Consider the following 13,627-nt stretch of genomic DNA (forward strand, 5'->3'; position numbering starts at 1 on the left):
ATGATTTAATCATTTTTACTCACATTTGCTGAGCCTTTGTTTGAAAAACTGTTGGACAAATATCTTTAAATGATTTTCACTGGAACCGGGTTTAAACGAGATGATTTGATTCAAACACTGATTTTTAAGCATGTTGTACTTTACTGAGATTTCATGATATGAACGTTATATGCTTTATTGCTCGTCACTACTGCTCAGTCTTTATTTATTGTTGTTACTTACTGAGTTGGCGTACTCACATTACTCCATGCACCTTGTGTGTAGATCCAGGTGTGGCTGGACACAGTAGCGGTTATTGAGTGTTCTAGTTGCAGATTTTCTTGGAGATAGCAAGGTAGCTGTTTGGCGATCGCAGCCCCTGCTCTTCTCCCTCTTATCTTCCTCTAGTAGTATTTAGCTATTTTTCCAGGCTGAGTTAGCCTTGATATTGTCAGACAGATTATAATAGATGCTCATGACTAGTGACACCCCGATGTCGGGCTTTTCTTTTCCGCACTTCTCTTTTCTTTGATTTGAACTCTTTAAATGAAGGTTTATGCTAAATAACCTTGAAATTATCTTTAAAACGAAGATATCGGTTTGTTTTGGAAATGAGTCGGCTTGCCTAGTTCCACGATAGGCGCCATCACGACAGGGGTTAGTTTTGGGTCATGACAGATTGGTATCAGAGCCTAGGTTTCATAGGTCTCACGAGTCATGAGCGGGTTTAGTAGAGTCTTGCGGATCGGTACGGAGACGTCTGTACTTATCTTCAGGAGGCTGTAGATCTTTTAGGAAACTCCATATTCTTGAATTCTTGTCGTGCAAATCTGTTGATTCTAGTAACTAAACATATGTTGTTTCATTCTCTAACAGATGGTGAGGACTCGTGCTACCGGTCAGGAGGGCCAGCTACCTGTACCACCAGCCAGGGCCGCGAGAGGCCGAGGCCACGGTAGAGGCCGTGGTAGGGGCAGAGGTGCAGCCCGTACAGCAGTTGGGGCAGTACCTACAGATCCACCGGTTGTCCCAGATCAGGACCAAGTTCCAGTTGTTGATGCACCAGCTCAGGCACCACATGTGCCTATTGTGATTCCATGCCTTCAGGAGTCCTTAGCTCAGATTCTGACAGTGTGTACTGGCCTTGCTCAAGCGGTCTCTATTTCGACGGCCGCAACCACTTCTTAGGCCAGGGGAGGCACTCAGACTCCCATCGCTCGCACACCCGAGCAGGTTATTCAGGGACTTCAGACACAAGAGGCACCACCAGCCCATCCGGTTGCTGTTGCTCAGGATTATGTGTCTCCTTCTATGCCTGAGAATGATCAGCATAGGTTGGAGAGGTTTGGGAGACTTCAGCCACGACCTTTCAGTGGCACAGAGAGAGAGGACGTTCAGGACTTTTTGGACAGGTGTCAGAGGATACTCCATACTGCTGGTATTTTGGAGACTTGCGGGGTCTCGTTCACTACCTTTCAGTTTTCTGGGGCTGCACTCAGATGGTGGGAGACTTACGAGAGGCGTAGGCCTGTCGGCGCAACACCCCTTACTTGGCAGCAGTTCTCCGTGGTCTTTTTGGAGAAGTTCCTGCCTCGATCCCGTAGAGAGGAGGTGCGTAAACAGTTTGAGCGGCTACGCCAGGGTGATATGTCTGTGACGCAGTATGAGATGCGGTTCTCCGAGTTGACCCGTCATGCTATCTGGTTGGTTCCCACAGATAGAGAGAGGATCATGAGGTTTATTGATGGCCTCACTTATCAGCTACAGTTGCTCATGACCAGGGATCGAGTTTCGGGTGCTACCTTTGATGAGGTTGTCGACATTGCTCGGCAGATTGAGATGGTTCGCGGTCAGGAGAGGGTTGAGCGGGAGGCCAAGAGGCCTCGTGGTCAGGGTGGATTCAGCGGTGCTCCTTTTGGGGGTCAATTCCAGCACGGTAGAGGTCGTCATTTCAGACAGGCTCAGTCAGCTCGGCCATTTCATCGGGGTGCATCATCTGGCCATGGTTCTCATAGTTCTCATCAGAGCCACTCATCACTTACTGCCCTTCCAGTTCATAGTTCGTCCCGTGCTCCACCTGTTTAGGGCTCTTCCATGCCAGGTTCTTCTACCAGTCATCTCGGTGCTAGGGGTTCCCTTCAGTTTCCGCCGCCAGCACTAGGGAGTTATTTTGAGTGTGGAGAGCTTGGGCATATGTGGAGGCAGTGTCCTCGTCATCATGGAGGTCTATCTCAGCAGAGGAGTCAGCCTCCGACTACAGTCCCAACTACCTCACCATCCGCCCAGTTAGCTTGGGGTGGAGGTCAGTCAGCTAGGGGTCGCCCTAGAGGGGGAGGCAGATCAGGGGTTGGTCAGGCCCGTTTCTATGCTCTCCCTGCCATACCATATGCTATTGCTTCAGATACTGTGATTACAGGTATTGTCTCAGTTTGCCACAGAGATGGCTCAGTATTATTTGACCCTGGTTCCACGTATTCTTATGTTTCCTCGTATTTTGCCCATTTTCTGGATATGCCCTGTGAGTCCTTAGTTTCATCTGTACATGTATCTACTCCTGTGGGCGATACTATTATTGTGGACCGCGTATATCGGTCATGTGTGGTGATTATTGGGGGTCTGTAGACCCGAGTAGATCTATTGTTGCTCAGTATGGTTGACTTTGATGTGATATTGGGTATGGATTGGTTATCTCCATGTCATGCTGTTCTAGATTGTCACGCTAAGACGGTGACGTTGGCTATGCCTGGAATTCCGAGGGTTGAGTGGAGCGGTTCTATAGATTATGTACCAAGTAGGGTAATTTCATATTTGAAGGCTCAGCGCATGGTTGAGAAGGGTTGCCTATCTTATTTGGCTTTTGTGAGGGATGTTAGTGCAGAGACTCCTGTCATTTATTCTGTTCCGGTGGTACGTGATTTTCCGGATGTGTTTCCTGCATACCTACCGGGCATGCCGCCTGACAGGGATATTGACTTTGGTATTGATTTGGTGCCGAGCACTCAGCCCATTTCTATTTCACCGTATCATATGGCACCGGCGGAGTTGAAGGAATTGAAAGAACAACTTCAGGAACTCCTTGATAAGGGGTTTATTCGACCTAGTGTGTCACCTTGGGGTGCACCGGTTCTATTTGTGAAAAAGAAGGATGGTTCTATGAGAATGTGTATTGATTACAGGCAGTTGAACAAGGTCACAGTCAAGAACAAGTATCATTTGCCTCGTATTGATGATTTATTCGACCAGCTTCAAGGTGCGAGGGTGTTCTCCAAGATTGATTTGAGGTCCGGTTATCACCAGCTGAATATTCGGGATTCAGATATTCTCAAGACAGCTTTCAGAACCCGATATGGCCATTATGAGTTTCTGGTGATGTCTTTTGGGCTGACCAATGCCCCATCAGCGTTCATGCATCTGATGAACAGTGTATTCCAGCCCTATTTGGACTCATTCGTCATTGTATTCATTGACGACATCCTGGTGTACTCTCGTAGCCAGGAAGAGCACTCTCAGTATTTGAGGGCTGTATTGCAGAGGTTGAAGGAGGAGAAGCTTTATGTAAAGTTCTCTAAATGTGAGTTTTGGCTCAGTTCAGTAGCATTCTTGGGGCACGTGGTGTCCAGTGAGGGTATTCAGGTGGATCCGAAGAAGATAGAGGCAGTGCAGAGTTGGCCCAGACCGTCCTCAGCCACAGAGATTAGGAGCTTTCTTGGTTTGGCGGGTTACTACCGCTGCTTTGTGGAGGGATTTTCATCTATTGCATCGCCCTTGACCAAATTGACCCAAAAGGGTGCTCCGTTCAGGTGGTCAGATGAATGTGAGGAGAGCTTTCAGAAGCTCAAGACTGCTTTGACCACAGCTCGAGTGTTAGTTTTGCCATCAGCTTCAGGTTCTTACACCGTGTATTGTGATGCCTCGAGGATAGGCATTGGTTGTGTTTTGATGCAGGAGGGTAGGGTGATTGCCTATGCCTCGCGCCAATTGAAGACCCATGAGAAGAACTATCCTATCCGTGATCTTGAGTTAGCAGCCATTGTTCACGCCTTGAAGATTTGGCGTCATTATTTGTATGGGGTTCATTGTGAGATCTATACTGATCACCGGAGTCTGCAGTTTCTGTTAAAGCAGAAGGATCTTAATTTGCGTCAACGGAGATGGTTGGAGTTTCTTAAAGACTATGATATCACTATCTTGTACCACCCGGGGAAGGCCAATGTGGTGGCCGATGCTTTGAGTCGCCGGGCAGAGAGTTTGGGGAGTTTAGCCTATCTTCCAGCAGCAGAGAGACCTTTGGCATTAGATGTTCAGACCTTGGCAGGCCAGCTTGTCAGATTGGATATTTCGGAGCCTAGTCGGGTGTTGGCTTGTGTGGTCTCCACGTCCTCCATTTACGACCGTATCAGGGAGCGTCAGTATGATGACCCTCACATGCTCGTTATTCAGGACAGGGTTCGAAGAGGTGATGCTAGGGATGTGACTATTGGTGATGACGGGGTGCTGAGAATGCAGGGCCGGATATGTGTGCCTAATGTAGATGGGCTTCGAGAGCTGATTCTTGAAGAGGCCCACAGCTCGCGGTATTCCATCCATCCGGGTGTCGCGAAGATGTACTAGGATTTGAGGCAGCACTATTGGTGGAGGCAAATAAAGAAGGATATAGTTGGGTTTGTGGCTCGGTGTCTAAACTGTCAGCAGGTTAAGTATGAGCATCAGAGACCAGGTGGCTTGCTTCAGAGGTTAGAGATCCCAGAGTGGAAGTGGGAGCGGATCACTATGGACTTTGTAGTTGGGCTCCCACGGACTTCGAGGAAGTTCGACGCTATTTGGGTTATTATGGATTAGCTGACCAAGTCTGCGCACTTCATTCCAATTGGTACTACTTACTCTTCAGAGCGGTTGGCTGAAATTTACATCCGAGAGATCGTTCGCCTGCATGGTATCCCAGTTTCCATCATTTTAGATAGGGTACTCAGTTTACATCACAGTTCTGGAGGGCCGTGCAGCAAGAGTTGGGTACTCAGGTTGAGTTAAGCACAGCTTTTCACCCTCAGACGGACGGACAGTCAGAGCGCACTATTCAGATATTGGAGGACATGTTGCATGCTTGTGTCATTGATTTTGGGGGTTCATGGGACCAGTTTCTGCCACTCGCGGAGTTTGCATATAACAACAGTTATCAGTCGAGTATTCAGATGGCTCCATACGAGGCTTTGTATGGGAGGAGGTGTAGATCTCCGGTTGGATGCTTTGAGCCGGGTGAGGCTAGGCTCTTAGGTACAGACTTGGTCCAGGACACATTAGATAAGGTGAAATTGATTCAGGAGCGGCTTCGCACGGCGCAGTCTAGGCAGAAGAGCTACGCGGATAGGAAGGTCCGTGATGTTTCTTTAATTGTTGGGGAGAAGGTTTTGCTGAAGGTATCACCCATGAAGGGTGTTATGAGGTTTGGGAAGAGGGGCAAGTTGAGCCCCCGGTTCATTGGGCCTTTTGAGGTGCTTTAGAGGATAGGAGATGTGGCTTATAAGCTTGCCTTGCCACCCAGCTTGTCGAGTGTGCATCCAGTGTTTCATGTTTCCATGCTCCGGAAGTATATTGGAGATCCGTCCCATGTTTTGGATTTCAGCACGGTTCAGTTAAAGGGTGATATGACTTATGATGTGGAGCAGGTGGCTATTTTGGATCGGCAGGTTCGAAGGTTGAGGTCAAAGGATATAACTTCAGTGAAGGTGCAATGGAGAGGTCAGCCTGTGGAGGAGGCCACTTGGGAGATCGAGCGGGAGATACGGAGCAGATATCCACGCCTATTCGAGACTCCAGGTATGTTTCTAGACCCGTTCGAGGACGAATGGATGTTTAATAGGAGGAGGATGTAACGACCCGGCCGGTCGTTTCGAGAGTTATAACCCTGTTTTCCCCATTCCTACTTCTTTTTGTGTTATTCAGCTATATTATATTATATCGGGTTAGTTGGTTCGAGTCCGGAAGGAACTCGGGGTGAAATAAGATACTTAGTCTCATAATTGAAAATTTTAAGTTAGAAAAATGGACCGGATATGGACCTATATATAAACGACCTCGGATTTGAATTTTGATGATTCCAATAGCTCCGTACGGCGATTTCGGTCTTAGGAGCGTGTTTGGAATATTATTTGGAAGTCCGTAGAGGAATTAGGTTTGAAATGCCGAAAGTTTTATTTTTGAGAAGTTTGACCAGGGGGTTGACTTTTTGATATCGGGGTCGGAATCTGATTCTAAAAATTGGAATACCTCTGTTATGTCATTTAGGACTTGTGTGCAAAATTTGAGGTCAATCGGACGTGATTTGATAAGTTCCGGAGTTGTTTATAGAAATTAGAAATTTCAAAGTTTATTAGGCTTGAATTGGGGTGTAATTCATAGTTTTAGCGTTGTTTGAGGTGATTTGAGGATTCGACTAAGTTCGTATGATGTTTTAGGACTTGTTGGTATATTTGGTTGAGATCCCGAGGGCCTCGGGTGAGTTTCGGATGGTTAACGGATCAGTAATTGAACTAGAACAGCTGCTGCAATTTCCTTCTGTTGGAAATTGCTTCTGCCCAGAATCGAGCCCAGATCGAGCTCAGGGTCGATGGCCACGATCAAAGCCCAGATAGAGTTCAAGGTCGAGGGTCACGATCGAAGGCACTATCGAGCCCAGGGTCGGGGGTCACGATCGAAGGCATGATCGAGCCCAGGGTCGAGGGTCACGATCGAAGGCATGATCGAGCCCAGGGTCGAGGGTCACGGTCGAAGGCTGGGAAGAAGTCATAATCGAGGGCCAGGACCGAGAACCAGGATCGAGGACCTCGATCGAAGGCCAAGATCGAGGGCCAAGATCGAGGCAGAACCGAGGATGTCTGGGCAGAGTTATAAAAATGGGGGCTTCGTCCCATTTGCCATTTTTGACAAATTGGAACTTGGGGAGAGGCGATTTTTGTTATATTTTCAAGGAAAAACTTGAGGTAAGTCCCTTGTGATAATTTCTACTCCATAATATTGAATTATCATCGAGTAATCCAACTAGATTTCATGATTTTGAGGTGTAAATCAGAGATTGAAAATTAGAAATTTGGAAATAAGATTTTTAGATTTGAGGGTCGAGTTGAGGTCAGATTTTGGTAAAATTAGTATGGGTAGACTCGTGGTTGAATGAACTTTCGGATTTTATAACTTTTGTCGGGTTCCGAGACATGGGCTCCACATGCGAATTTTGAGCCAATTTCGGGTTTTGGTCTAATTTTGAAGCTTTTCTTGTGGAATTCATTCCATTAGCGTATATTGATGGTATTATACTGATTGTGAATAGATTTGGAGCATTTGGAGGCCGAGTCCAGAGGCAAGAGCATTGCGGGGTAGAGATTTGACCGGTTTGAGGTAAGTAACGATTGTAAATCTAGTCCTGAGGGTATGAAAACCCGGATTTCGTATCATTCTATTATTTTGAGGTGACGCACATGCTAGGTGACGGGCGTGTGGGCATGCACTGTTGGAGATTTGTGACTTGGTCCGCCCCGTAGCAACTATAAAGTTGCATACTTTATTGAAACCGTTGATACTTATATGATTTAGAAAGAATTTCTGTAAATTGGGCTGAATGCCATGTTTGGGCCTCGCGCCAATGCTGTTTGGACCCTTTAGGGCTGTTTTGTATCATCCTCTCACTGTTTTCGATTGAAAATCTATACTCAGTCATGGTTATACTTGTTTACTACATAACTCAGTCTTATGACTCTATTTTGATGCATATAAATGTTTTGGGCCGAATGCCCTGTTTTACTGAAATACCCGAGTGGCTTGATTGGTGAGGATGAGTGTGGATCGGGGCTGCCCGCCTGCAGCATACTTGTGACTGAGTGAGGCCGAGGGCCTGATTGGTGAGGATGAGTATGGATCGGGGCTGCTCGCCTGCAGCATACTTTATTATTATCACACGTGAGTTGTCCGTGTAGATTATAGCGCTTGGGATGAAGGATTCCCTCCGGAGTCTGTATACACCCCCAGTGAGCGCAGGTACCTACTGAGTGCGAGTGCCTAGTGCTGAGTGATTGTGAGGTATGCCCGAGTGGCAAGAGTGATTATGAGGTATGCCCGAGTGACAAGAGTGATTGTGAGGAATGCCCGAGTGGCAAGAGTGATTGTGAGGTATGCCCGAGTGGCAAGAGTGACTGTGAAGTTTGCCCGAGGGGCTGTTTATAATTTAATTATTTTTACTCACATTTGCTGAGCCTTTGTTTGAAAAACTATTGGACAAATATCTTTAAATGATTTTCACTGGAACCGGGTTTAAACGAGACGATTTGATTCAAACACTGATTTTTAAGCATGTTGTACTTTACTGAGATTTCATGATATGAACGTTATATGCTTTATTGCTCGTCACTACTGCTCAGTCTTTATTTATTGTTGTTACTTACTGAGTTGGCGTACTCACGTTACTCCATGCACCTTGTGTGCAGATCCAGGTGTGGCTGGACACGGTAGCGATTATTGAGTGTTCTGGTTACAGATTTTCTTGGAGATAGCAAGGTAGCTGTTTGGCGATCGCAGCCCCTGCTCTTCTCCCTCTTATCTTCCTCTAGTAGTATTTAGCTATTTTTCCAGGCTGAGTTAGCCTTGATATTGTCAGACAGATTATAATAGATGCTCATGACTAGTGACACCCCGATGTCGGGCTTTTCTTTTCCGGACTTCTCTTTTCTTTGATTTGAACTCTTTAAATAAAGGTTTATGCTAAATAACCTTGAAATTATCTTTAAAACGAAGATATCGGTTTGTTTTGGAAATGAGTCGGTTTGCCTAGTTCCACGATAGGCGCCATCACGACAGGGGTTAGTTTTGGGTCGTGACACCAAACCTTCAAATTTCTAACTTTTGGCAATTAGCCTCAAAATTATCTAGGAACACTGAAACTCAAATCGGGGCATACCCCAAGTCCAAAATTACCATCCGGACCTAACGGAACCATCAAAACTCCGATCCGAGGTCAAATACACAAAAGTCAAACTTGATCAACTCTTTCAACTTAAAGCTTCTAAATTGAGAATCATTCTTCCAAATCAAACCTGAACCACTCGAAAATCAAAATCGACCATACACACAAGTCATATTACATCATATAGAGCTATTCAAGACCTCAAACCACTGAACGGAATACTAATACTCAAAATAACCGGTCGAGTCGTTACAAGATTTTTGACCATAAGAGTTAAGTTCTAACTTCACGTAGTTCCATTTCACTAATATCTGCTGCTGCCAGTTTTAATTGCTAGGCCAATGTCACCACAAAATCTGTGGGAAGCACGTAGCTTTACCTTGAAAAAGACATCAGCTTATAATGGTATTTCACAGAGAAAACTTTCAGTCTCATTTAGTCCGTCAATGTGACGCATCATGCAAACATAAATATAGGTTAAAATGTTGAATTCCTATAGAGCAAGCTAGAGTAGTATTTAATGTGCATTGCTAAAATCCATAAAGTGTAAGCATTTATGGCTTTCAAATTTCAAAACCTATAGAGCAGGCTAGAGTAGTATTTAGGGATTTTTACCTTCTTATACTAAATATGAAACTTATTTATCCTCTCTAATCAAGTCTTAACTTAATTATATGGGCATATACAATTTACCAATTATATACAAATTAGTATTAATGAATATCCCTTTATATTAAGAATTGAATAGGGAATCAGTTATTTCCTCTCTCTCCGTATCTCTTTCTCTCTTTCTCTCTTTCCGTCTCTCTCTCTCTCTCTCCGTCTCCTTCTCTATTCTTTCCCCAATTTTTCTTCCTTTGTTTTTCTCTATTTTTCCTCCTCTCTTTTTATCAATAAATTTTAATTATTTTAATATAGAGTTTTAACTTAGTAATTTTCTTTCATGTTGCACAATTGGTGTTGCAATTGAAATTGTCAATCAAATAATTTTGAAGATATTTGATTCTCCACCATTGACAACCATTAAAAAGTTTCAAAGCTTTGAATTTGAATTTGGGTTTTCAAAAACTATTGTTTGTTTGGATTGGATATTGTTGCAAATAATTAGGAATATTCTGTAGAGTTTATATCTCAATTTTGAGGGTGTTTGATGAAGATTAGACTTGATTTTAGTTGAATTTCAGATTGAAACTCGAAGAAGAAGAAGAAGAACATATGGCATACAATATACTTACTAAATTGTATTAATATTGTATGTAAATTGTATTTAAGTTGTATTCTGTTGTAATTATATATACTTTTATTTGAATGTTGTATGAAAGTTAAAAAATAGTTGTATATGTATAAGCCGTTGTATGAAATTTGTATTTAAGTTATAAATACTATCTTTTTACATAAAGTTGTTGATATGTATCAAAATTATTTTAAGAGAAGAAGTTTTGATTGAAATTTAAGAGAGGAACAAGAACACACCACTTACAAAATATATACAAATCATATACAAAATACATACAAAAAAAATATCATATAAAATTTGTATGAAAATTACATTTAAGTTGTATGATGTTGTAGTTGTATTTAACTGGGTAGAAATAATATACGAAAGTTGTAGATAAGTTGTAAGTAAGTTGTATACTATATAATTTATTGTATGAAATTTATTTTTACTATGTATGTTGCTGTGAATATTCAAATTTACATTAAATTTGTACGAAATTTGTTATGTAATAGTGTAGGAAAGTAAAAATCCCCTCATAAAATTCTTATAATTTTGTATCTATGGGAAAAAGCCCCCCAAATAAAGAGGGGTGATATGGTTAGGCTCAGCCCATAGCACGTTGTACAGATCCCATTACAGATAGTCGAATAGTAACACAGAAATTCGATGAAAAAATAATATTGTATAGTCGATGTAAAAATAAGGGAAATAGGTCAAAATTGTCCCTACACTATCAAAAATTAGTCACGTTTTTATCCGTTTCTACTTCCGGTCTAGATATATGGCTACCGTTATTAAAGTATACAAAATTGTCCCGAACCCTAACAGATTTCCAACGTGGCAGTAGGACCCTTCACTTAATGTGCCAACTAGGCAAATACCTACCCGAATCTCATTTTTTTGACCCAACTATTCAAATACTTTATGGGTCCCACCTCTCTCTCTCTTAATTCAACCGACAACTTTTCTTCTTCTTCCTCAGTTCTTCTTTTCCAGTTCTTGTTCTTCCTTATTTTTTCTTCTTTTTTTCCTCTTTCACAATAGAACTTTTTTATGGTGGGATGAAGTGAGGTGATGATCAACTATAAAAGTTGTGGTGGCTTTGGTGAAAGAAGGTGGTGGACTGGTGAAGCGGCGGCTGTTTTGATGAAGGTGCAGGCGGCGATGGCGGCCGACAGGGGGTTGGGTAGGTTGTGGCTACAACCTTTTACATGTTCAATCATTAGATATATAAAACCTCAAGTTCTTTAGGTTCATGTTTACAGATTTGAGATACTTTTAGGCTTTCATTTCTTTTCTTCTGTTTATTCATTTTTCTGATCTTCAACTCTTCACAAGAAGATGGTAAACGGGAAGGGAGGGGTCAAAGAAATGGGCATGGGTTAAAAAAAAATGAGCATGGGTCTACAATTCGGGTTGGTATTTGCCCAGTTGGCACATTAAGTGAGGGGTTTACTGCCACATTGGAAATCAGTTAGGGTTAGGGACTATTTTGTATACTTTACTAACGATATGCGTATATTTGGACCGAAAGTAGAAACGGGTATAAACGTGACAAATTTTCGATAGTATAGGGACAATTTTGGCCTTTTTCACTAAAAATAATAGCCGAAAAATGTATAAAATTTGTATATTTTTTGTATATATATATACATTCTGTATATTATATACAAAAATTATACAAGTTTTATATACTTTTTCGGCTACCAGCAATATAAAAGTGAATTAGTTTATAAATATGGAAGATGCTAATGGTGCTGAGATGGACAAATAGGGGAAAAGTCACGAAATAGTTTATAAAATACAAAATCGTAGGCCCCTATAGCTCAGTGGTAGAGCGTCAGTCTTGTAAACTGAAGGTCCGCAGTTCGATCCTGCGTGGGGGCAATTTGTTTTATTATTATCCTACTCCACATTGCCTACTTAAGTATTTAAGCATTTTTATTATTATAGACTGGAAATAACCTAGGAACGGATATCACTATTTTAAATTCCAACCCAGTTATGTATCAGACAAGGAATCGCAAGTTACTTGGATTAACTTTCTGATGATACTCTGTCCCAACTCAATTATTTAATTAGCACTTTTGGATCATCTAATGAATCGAGTGTGGCGAAAACTATTCCGTAACCTACAAATAAAAGAGTTTGTTCTGTGCTAACTTATTTTAGTGTAATTTTTAATCATTGGAAACGTGCATTTAATTTGTCCATACCACTCAACTTTAGATTATATCCATGGAAAAACAATGACGAAGAAAACAAAAATTGATAAAATAAAGAATGAAAAAAGTATATATTACCAGCTTATTTCTTTTACAGTTAGAGTAATTTTTTAGGTGTTATTTTCTCGTATAAAAGAATAATCCAATAAAATACGAGCATATGATAGGAATATTAGATCCGTAATCTAATAAAATATGGGAATATAATGTTTTCTTTTAAAAGAATCAAATTGAAGTATAACAGACAATTTGCCACTTGAAAATTAAGTAAAATTGTACTCCTACTTTTTCCTACTTTTATTACGTAAAACTTGAAAGAAAGTTTGGTTTTTATCAAATGCATCTAATGATAAAGATTAAGATAAAATGAGTTAGTTTTATTACACAAATCAATAGAAAAAGAACATCAAAATAACACATACGGGCAAGGAAGGTTTCCCTTTTCTGAATTAAAAAATCACAGGAGAGACCTTAAGGAAGGTTTAATTTCCCTTTTCTGAATTAAATAGTACTAAATTTATTAAATTTTTTAAACTTAAATGGTAGATTCTTGAAACAAGAAGAAAAAGTACTCTACAATGTTCTGCATATCAAAATGACAAAAAAAGATAAGTATGTTTTAACATGTTTCAAAAGCGAACAGTGACATATTATTTGAACGATATAAAAAAATTTATTTCTCGTTTTATTATATTTTAATTTTTATTTCATGGCCTTGATTCTTGAACCTTGATTAGGTTAGTCTTGGATTGTGTTACGCAATAGTAGCACGCAAGCAAAATTTTCCTCTCCTTTTCTATTTCTGCCAATAGTTTCCGTGTGATATCATTTGCCACCTCGAAGCTCACCAATTTTGTAGTATCTCACAAACAAATTTAGATAATTAAAAGCCCATATAAAAAGAAACTAAAAATCAAATTCTCAACAAAATTAACGGCGAGCACAAATTATATCTAAGGACATTTGCTTAACTTAAGCATGGCTTAACTTAACTTATATGAATTACCAATTCGGAGAATCATGCGATTATTTCAATCAAGCTTTCAATTACTTCTAACTGTGCAGCCTCTCCTCAAATTGGACTATGTCCATCTACATGTTGAACAATATTATTTCCTTCTGAATTCAGAAGAGGGAAAAAAAAAAAAGACAAAATAATACGAGTACTATTTTATATTTCAGACTGAAAATCGCATCGCTTTTTGTTTAAGGCAATAGGGGAGTTGGGGTGTGGGGGTGATAGAATGAAAAGGAAAA

At 41.3% G+C, this 13,627-nt stretch overlaps 1 non-coding gene across 1 annotated transcript; it reads left to right on the plus strand.

Annotated features, from left to right (window-relative positions):
* The first annotated feature begins 11,960 nt into the window (after nucleotides 1-11,960).
* Nucleotides 11,961-12,032, plus strand: TRNAT-UGU (transfer RNA threonine (anticodon UGU)). The gene has a single exon. It is a non-coding gene; the product is annotated as a tRNA-Thr (tRNA).
* The last annotated feature ends 1,595 nt before the right edge of the window (nucleotides 12,033-13,627 follow it).

The sequence above is a fragment of the Nicotiana tomentosiformis genome, chromosome 10 (genome assembly GCF_000390325.3).
Source record: "Nicotiana tomentosiformis chromosome 10, ASM39032v3, whole genome shotgun sequence".
In the NCBI taxonomy this organism is placed as follows: Eukaryota; Viridiplantae; Streptophyta; class Magnoliopsida; order Solanales; family Solanaceae; genus Nicotiana; species Nicotiana tomentosiformis.